Raw genomic sequence first — 7,500 nt, forward strand, 5'->3', positions numbered from 1 at the left:
TCTGACACAGGCCCACACACACACCACACACACACATACCTGTCAGTAGCACATAGCCTCTGACACAGGCCCACACACACACACACACCACACACACATACCTGTCAGTAGCACATAGCCTCTGGCACAGGCCCACACACACACACACACCACACACACACACACACCTGTCAGTAGCACATAGCCTCTGACACAGGCCCACACACACACCACACACACACACACACACAGATCTGTCAGTAGCACATAGCCTCTCACATAGCCTCTCACATAGACACAGACACAGACACACACAGACACACACACACACACACACAGACACACAGGAAAGTACTGGGTGAGGAGAGAGAGCACTCACACAAGGGTGCTTCTGGAGGAGATGAAGCATGAACAACCACTTAAGCATCACACACACACACACACTGGAACATACACACATGCATACACACATTCATACACACAAATTCCCACCATAAAATACACACATTTGCACACAAGCACACTGGAACATAGACACATGCATACACACAAATACCCACCAGAAAATACACACATTTGCACACAAGCACACACACACAAACACACTGGAGCATAGACACATGCATACAGACACATGCATACACACAAATACCCACGAGAAAATACACACATTTGCACACAAGCACACACACAATACATTCCAGGCAGGCAGACAGACAGACACACACACACACACACACACACACACACACACAATATCCATTCATTGAAGTCTTACACACATCCACTCCATTCACACACTGCACCCCCCCCCCCCCACACACACACACAACCTTGAGGCTGAAAGGAGACCTCCCTGCACTAAATCATGTTAAGACGCTGCGGTCACCATTGCTAACCACTAAAAATTTGATGGAGAGAGCCTCTCTCTCTCTTTCTCTCTCCCTCTCTCTCACTCTCTCTCTGTGTATTACAGAGAGAGAAAGAGAGAGAGAGAGTGAGAGAGGGAGAGAGAGATTTACATACAATCAGCAGAAACTGAGAGCATCTCAGAGATGTCTACGGTTGTTATGTATATTAATGCAAGACGGCTCCACTTGTGCTCAGCTGAATGTGTCATGGTATGAATGAGATGAGCACGCCCACGCACAGCCCACATCCTCTCCACCCAGCACAGAGGTCTGATCCACATCCTCTCCATCCAGCACTGAGGTCTGCTCCACACAACCCACATCCTCTCCACCCAGGACTGAGATCTGCTCCACCTGTCTCTGTGTTTCTCACTCGTGCTCACACCTGTCTCAATCCCATCACCTGGTGTGTCTCTACCTGTCTGAGATATAGACACACCTGTCTGTCTCACATCCACACCTGTCTGTCTCATATACACCTATCAGTGTTGCGCGGTCTGCCCGAAATTAAGCGGTTGCCCGCGGATGACCGCGGTCACCCGCGGTTATGAGTCATAAAGAAAATATTTTAATGATATTCGGGTCATTTGCGGGCGGGTCAGTTAAAATTAATTAAATATATATTTTCTACAAATAGGCCTAGGCCTACTTAAAATATCACAAGAAGGCTGGCATCAATACAGTAAAGCATCAATAGGCCTACAGTAAAGTCAACAGTAAAGAAGCTGAAGACTCGAGTTAAAAATAATAGACACCCCTTCAGGAAAAGCGATATAGGCTATGGGAAATTTTGGGAAAAGTTCTTAAAGAAGATGACAGTAAGTTATGGTCTATGTAGGCCTGCTTCTTGCGAAGCCATTTAAAAGTATGACAGCCAAAACGGGCAGCCTGCAGGAATAAATGTTATGGCACAGACTACACATCCTATGTATAGGTTCGCGCATGCATAAAAGTTACAGTTCGTTGTGTTTGTGACTTTAAACAGTGGATGTGCTTTTGTAAAGCTTTGTGCTTCATTCAGCATTATAAACCAGTTCTTACGCTAACGTTTTGACCAGCAATGTATCTCTCTAGCCTACCTTGCCTCACCATTTCTGTTTTCGAAAGAAAGATGTATGTCCATGGCCTTCAAATCTTATCCTAGTGTTCTAATCCTTGGTGGTTGCGTGCGTGCTTGCGCTCTTATTCTCATTCTCTCTCCATACGCAAACATTATGTTCTGCATGCCTAAATAAATTAGTTTGTTTTACAGAAATGGCCTACTGTCACACTGCATGCAGACTATAACCAAAAGCACACATTTTGTAAATAAGCGGGTCGGATCGCGGGTCGGGTATAATTTTGTCCTAATTAATATTCGCGGTCCGAGTTGCGGTCGGGTTGATTAAAATATCGGGCGACCACGGGCCGCTTGTGACCAAACCCGCGCAACACTGACACCTGTCTAACATAGAGTATGTCTCTGGTGTGTCTCTACCTGTCTGAGGTATATCCACAGCTGTCTGTCTCACATCACTATTCAATGGACCTTTCTGGCCTGTCAATCATGAACAGACTTATAACCAATAAGATTGTCCCACAAACAAGTGGTGGCTCTGGTGGTGTGTACATACTACATAGGTATCAGTCGCAGGTGGGCAATAATCATAGCTAACAGCCTACAGCAGCAGAAGTTAAGAAAACGAGTAACAGCAGCCGAGGAGACGTTGTCCTTTCTGATCTGTGCTGGATTATGGACTGTTAACACTCAAATAAACCATGTTCTTAAGATAAAAAGACTCTGCGATCTGGCGCTAACTTATTCCTTAAACCGGTCATGGCACGTTCCCGTAGTAAAATGACAATAGGAGATATGCAATGGTGTATGAATAGACGACATGGGTTTCTTTATTGTTATGTAATAGAGTGTGTGTGTGTGTGTGTGTGTGTGTGCCCATGTTATTTTCTTCTGATACATATATGGAACTTGTATGCCAAAGCAGCGTCAGCAAGATCATCCACATCTCAATCTGTCTCACCTGATTCTCTATAGTTGTCATAGCGATCTCACTGATGTCTCTCCTCATCTACCTATCTTTTCTAACTGCCTCTCTCAGTCTGTGCGTGTGGATCTGAAGGACCTTAAGGAGGTAGCAGACTCTTCGCATCTGTGACTGCAGAGTTGCTTCATTAATCAAAAACATCTCTTTTAGAACCTTCCAATTAGAAACACCCAATGCTGTTTCTCTTGAACAAAAAAAACAAACAAAACCAAAACGATACACTGCTTCCTGATCTAAGGTAATGCCAATCAAAAGACAGCACGAGGGCCGTGTGCAGAGATGGGAAGCAATTTAATAAAGGCCAAGGGAGCACACCAAGGGCCTGGGGTTGACAAGACAGACAGGAACGTCTTTCTGATCACTTTCTTTTATAACACAACACAAACATGAATGCCTTGCGGTCACTGTTTTTATTACAAATCTAACATGAATTTCTTCTGCCACCTCTTTAAAATTACCAAGCAAACATAAATGCCAAGTGGCACTTTTTTGAAAATGATAAAACTAACACAAATGCCTTGTGGGACTTATTTACAATTGGAAAACAAATATAAATGCTGTGTGGCACTTATAAAACAGAAAATGACCAGACTAACATGAATACACCGGTCAACATTCAGCTCTGTCCTTCTCCTAGGTTCTTCCCCTTTGCATGGTTCCTCTATACTCGTCAAACCACCACTTCCCTACTCCTCCTCTCCTCTGTTCTATTCTCCTCTGCACCTCTCCTCTCCTCTGCTCTGCTCTCTCCTCTCCTCTCCCCTCCTCTGCTTCTCTCCTCTCTGCTCCTCCCCTCCTCCTCTCCCCCCCCTCCTCTCCCCCTCCTCTCCTTCCCTCCTCCTCTCCTCTCCTCCCCTCCTCCCCTCCTCCTCCTCTCCTCTCCTCTACTCTCCATGGCGTTCCCTCACATTTCCATAGGGTTCAATTCCTCCTCTCTTTCTGTCATGCATCTTCCACTCCTCCCTTCATCTATTCCCCTTTCCTTTCCTCTCCTCCTCTCCTCTCTCCTCCTCTCCTCTCCTCTGCTCTCCTCACCTCTCCTCACCCCTCCTCCCCTCTGCTCTCCTCTTATCTCCTCTCTCCTACTCACTCTCCTCTCTTCTCCTCTCCTCTACTCTCCTCCTCTCCTCCTCTCCTGCTCTCCTCTCCTCTCCTCTGCTCTCCTCCTCACTCTTGCCTCTCCTCTTGAATGCTCCCCAAGCCACAGATATGATCAAGCAAGCAAGATGACTCGTACACTATCTGTGTGATAGAAACACACACACACACACACGCACACACACGCACGCGCGCACACGCACGCGCACACACACGGCATCATGCTGCTCTATGGGTTCTGCATTCCTGGCACCCATGTGGCACCCTTGTGTGTTTTTATTTATTATCTGTATGTTCTTGTTGTGTGTGCATGTGTGTGTTGTGTGTGTTGTGTGTCCGTGTGTGTGTGTGTGTGTGTGTGTGTACGTGTGTGTGTGTGTGTGTGCGTACGTGTGGGTATATGTGCAAAGCCACTATAACACTGAGTTCAGTAATGACCTGATCCATCTGCAGTGCACTGTGATCTGAATTACTTCCTGATGTGGACTCAAACTGGCCCTTTGATGGGGAATGGGGAGTGTCAACACAACTGAGCGCACACACACACGCGCACACACACGTAGTGGAGTAGATCAAGAAGAGGTAGAGAGGAAGGGGAGAGAGGGTGAGAGGAAAGGTGATTGTCCTTGTGTCTGAAGCTAAGGTTATGTGCTTGACTGGGTATATAGGGCAGTTTGGGATGAACTGAGGCTGTCATCTTGGGGCAGAAATCCCAGAGCTTCCCTGAGGGAATAATTATAGTGTGTGTGTGTGTGTGTGTGTGTGTGTGAGAGAGAGAGAGAGAGAGAGAGAGAGAGAGAAAGAACACATTGGCTTGCCTCTGTGGACGTTTCTCGATTACTAAGACATTTCCTTCCCCTCGTTAATTTACCGGCTGAATCAAAATATCACACCAATTTCAGCCAGTGTCCGTGATGCCCTCGGACAGGTCCTGTATCCCGCCGCTTCGTTTCGAGACCCACATTTCAATTCGCCACACTCCTGCGCTTGCCGCGGTTACATCGACTCGCGCTGAAGCCTGAAAATTCGTTTGACAGCTCGTTTGAAATGCTCGAGACATCAGCCCGCGGCGAGAAGCCGTCTCCGCACCACACGACTCCCTTGCGCAGAGAGAGGGGGAAATGTTATTACCAATCCAATTGAAGTACAAAAACGTAATGGTAACGGGTGTGTAAAGGGATTTTTCTGGGTTTAGCTTTTATGAGTTTCGGGTTCTATGCGTTTTAGACTACAATCGGTTGTAAAGCTCAGTGTTTCCCTTATTCCTCTGGGGTAAACGGAGCTATGAAAAGAGGGTGCGCAGACACGGTTCTTTTATCCCCTCGTGTGTGCAGTAGACACGGAAACACACAGTAACCAGAGCAGATGGGATTAACCAGAGCAGATGGGATAGAGGTTTACCTGACAAAGATGCTGACAGACATAGCCTTCGAGGGAACCGTGACTGAAGGTTACACTAGTTTGTTATGCCATTAATTGTTGCCTGCACTGTTTGGGGGGATGTGTGAAAGTGTTGAGTGGTGCATTGCACCTGTTTAGTTTGGATGAGGAGCGAACTTTACCCTAAATACTGTGTATCATGAAGGCGACTGGGGAGATACAGCAGACACCACCAGAGCTTTCATTTGCATAAGGAACGGGCAACAAACTCTCAGGCACTGCCAACAATCAATTAGCCTATCCTTCATTTATCCTAGGCTTTACATATGTCTTAGAACAATTAAACAAGAGTGATATAATAGGGATTGTTATGGGCATGCAATTCAATGGTAGAAGGAAATGGATGACGCTACTACCTCATTGTATATTCAGGCAGCTGAGCTGCGCTGTTTGAACTGGCGTGTCAGGAAAACACGCGACTCTTTCAGGATATGGTTAATTAAATCCGTCTTACCTGTCCGGACACTCCAGGAAGATGACGGGTTTTCCTACGGACGAGTGAACCCCCGTGGTTTTCACCGACTAGGCTTGTGTATCTGTCTGTCGGATCTCTGCTTTGCACGACACAGACACGGACCCTCGCGACGACCGACTCCAAACTCGGTTGTGCCCGCACCCGCGGTGATGCCCTATGGTAGGCGCGCGAGTGGGGGGCGTGTCCTCGAGCCTCGGGATAGACGGCTAAAATCTCCGTCACCGTTGGAGCAGGGAACCCCGCGCAGATTGCGCGCGCGTGTGAAGCGGCTAATCTGAGTTCAAATTAGGATAAAAAAAAATAATGAATAAAAAAAAGGCCAGACAGCACATGCAGCCTCACGTCGGGACCGTGACACCAATAAATCACTGTTATAACAACAGACAACATAATCTCTCGATTTGTGAGCTTAGAGTTGTTTCTGTATCTTCCGCTGGCACCCGAGGTTTGATGTCCTCCGTTCATTACGTAACTTGTAGGCTAGCCATGAAGCGGGGGACGTGACTTCTCTTCTGCCCCGGCAATTCATCTTCTTTAGTGCCTGAGATGCCCCTTTGAATCAAAGCAACCAGCGCCCCCGAGCGTTCATGATGTAGGTTACACACGCACACGCTCACGCATGCACACACACACACACAATAATACATATATTCAGCTGTGTGGTTGTGCAATGTTACTCTTCAGAAAAAGAATGTTATATTGTTTTATGAAAATGCAGACATTAATATAAATGGTGTCTTTACAATCAATTTGCTCTTATTATTGGGACATTTTCATATTCGATAGATAGATAGATAGATAGATAGATAGATAGATAGATAGAAGTCAAATTCTACATGGACACTATTGTTGGACTCAACAGCCGAAAAGCTGACAGAACTATATGTCTATGTTCTGATATTATGTCCTCTTTGTGTTGAATTCTTGTACCCCTATTTGTTATAATTTGTATGGTGATTTTTGTATGTAATAAAAAAATAACATAAAAAAAACATTAAAAAAAATAAAATACATAAAATGTGTGTACAGAGGTAACCAACAAGCTAGCAGTTTGTCCAAAAAGTATTGCTACTATACCACTATACTCAATATGTTCACATGTCCAACAGTGAGTAATTTTCCCCCTTTGCATCGATTCTGGATTTTAGGGTTCCCCACCTGTCAAATCCCATTTTAACCTGGCTACACTAGCACACACACCCTTGCTGTCTCACATAGGCCTACTCTGCCAGTCAAGGTATCACGTTAAAAAATAGGTGGTCACATTTTACAAAAATGCTAGCCTAATTATTGATTGTGCTTCTGATTCAACTTTTGAAAAACAACCCCTGAAATGATGACTTTTAGTGATTTTTTATGGAAACGAATTGATAAATTGACTTAAATATATTGCATGCATTGATAGCATATTACTATACAGTCTATAAAAACCTACACAGGTTGTTATATTTTATTCAACTAATTCAACTTTTATTCAACTAAGTCTACTGGGAGTATAATCTCATCACATACTACAATGGAGTAAGTCTAGCTCCTGAGCAAGATTTGAATAATG

The 7,500-nt window shown here is 45.2% G+C and overlaps 1 protein-coding gene across 3 annotated transcripts in view; it reads right to left on the reverse strand.

Annotated features, from left to right (window-relative positions):
* Positions 1–6,119, reverse strand: part of sytl5 (synaptotagmin-like 5) — a 52,638-nt gene extending 46,519 nt beyond the window's left edge. For all 3 annotated transcript variants that reach the window (XR_006025018.1, XM_042070686.1, XM_042070672.1), the window contains exon 1: positions 5,925–6,119. The gene's annotated coding sequence lies outside the window, so the exon portion shown is untranslated. The remainder of the gene's footprint in view (positions 1–5,924) is intronic.
* Between the last annotated feature and the right edge of the window lie 1,381 nt (positions 6,120–7,500).

The sequence above is a fragment of the Alosa sapidissima genome, chromosome 2 (assembly GCF_018492685.1).
Source record: "Alosa sapidissima isolate fAloSap1 chromosome 2, fAloSap1.pri, whole genome shotgun sequence".
Taxonomy (NCBI): domain Eukaryota; kingdom Metazoa; phylum Chordata; class Actinopteri; order Clupeiformes; family Clupeidae; genus Alosa; species Alosa sapidissima.